Below are 534 nucleotides of genomic sequence, written 5' to 3' on the forward strand. Positions count from 1 at the left end.
TGTGTGTGTGTGTGTGTGTGTGTGTGTGTGTGTGTGTGTGTGTGTCTGTGTCTGTGTGTGTGTGTGCATATATATATATATATATAGATAGATAGATAGATATACACACATACATACATATATATACGTGCCTTCACACATGTATTATCTACACATATTTATGATATATACAGGGACTACAGACAATATATGCGTGAGCCTCTGAGCGCGTGTGCGCGTCAGAATGTATCCCTGCGTGCGCGTGTCTGAGTATGCGTGTGTCTGTGCGATTGCGCATCTGTGCATGAACGTGTCTAGTGTCAGAAATGCGTATTTCTGTCTAAGTTTACGTGTGACCATGTGTGTTAATGCGTTTAAAGCGTGCTTATATATATATATACGCATACACACACTTTTCACGCCCTAAACAAATGTGCTTACATATATATATATATATATATATATGTGTGTGTGTGTGTGTGTGTGTGTGTGTGTGTGTGTGTGTGTGTGTAAATATATATATATGTGTAAATATGTATATATATATATATATAT

The 534-nt window shown here is 36.9% G+C and overlaps 1 protein-coding gene across 1 annotated transcript in view; it reads right to left on the reverse strand.

Annotated features, from left to right (window-relative positions):
* Positions 1 to 534, reverse strand: part of LOC106868399 (peroxisome proliferator-activated receptor gamma) — a 519155-nt gene that overhangs the window by 397000 nt on the left and 121621 nt on the right. The gene's annotated exons all lie outside the window — the stretch shown is intronic.

The sequence above is a fragment of the Octopus bimaculoides genome, chromosome 1 (assembly GCF_001194135.2).
Source record: "Octopus bimaculoides isolate UCB-OBI-ISO-001 chromosome 1, ASM119413v2, whole genome shotgun sequence".
Taxonomy (NCBI): Eukaryota; Metazoa; Mollusca; class Cephalopoda; order Octopoda; family Octopodidae; genus Octopus; species Octopus bimaculoides.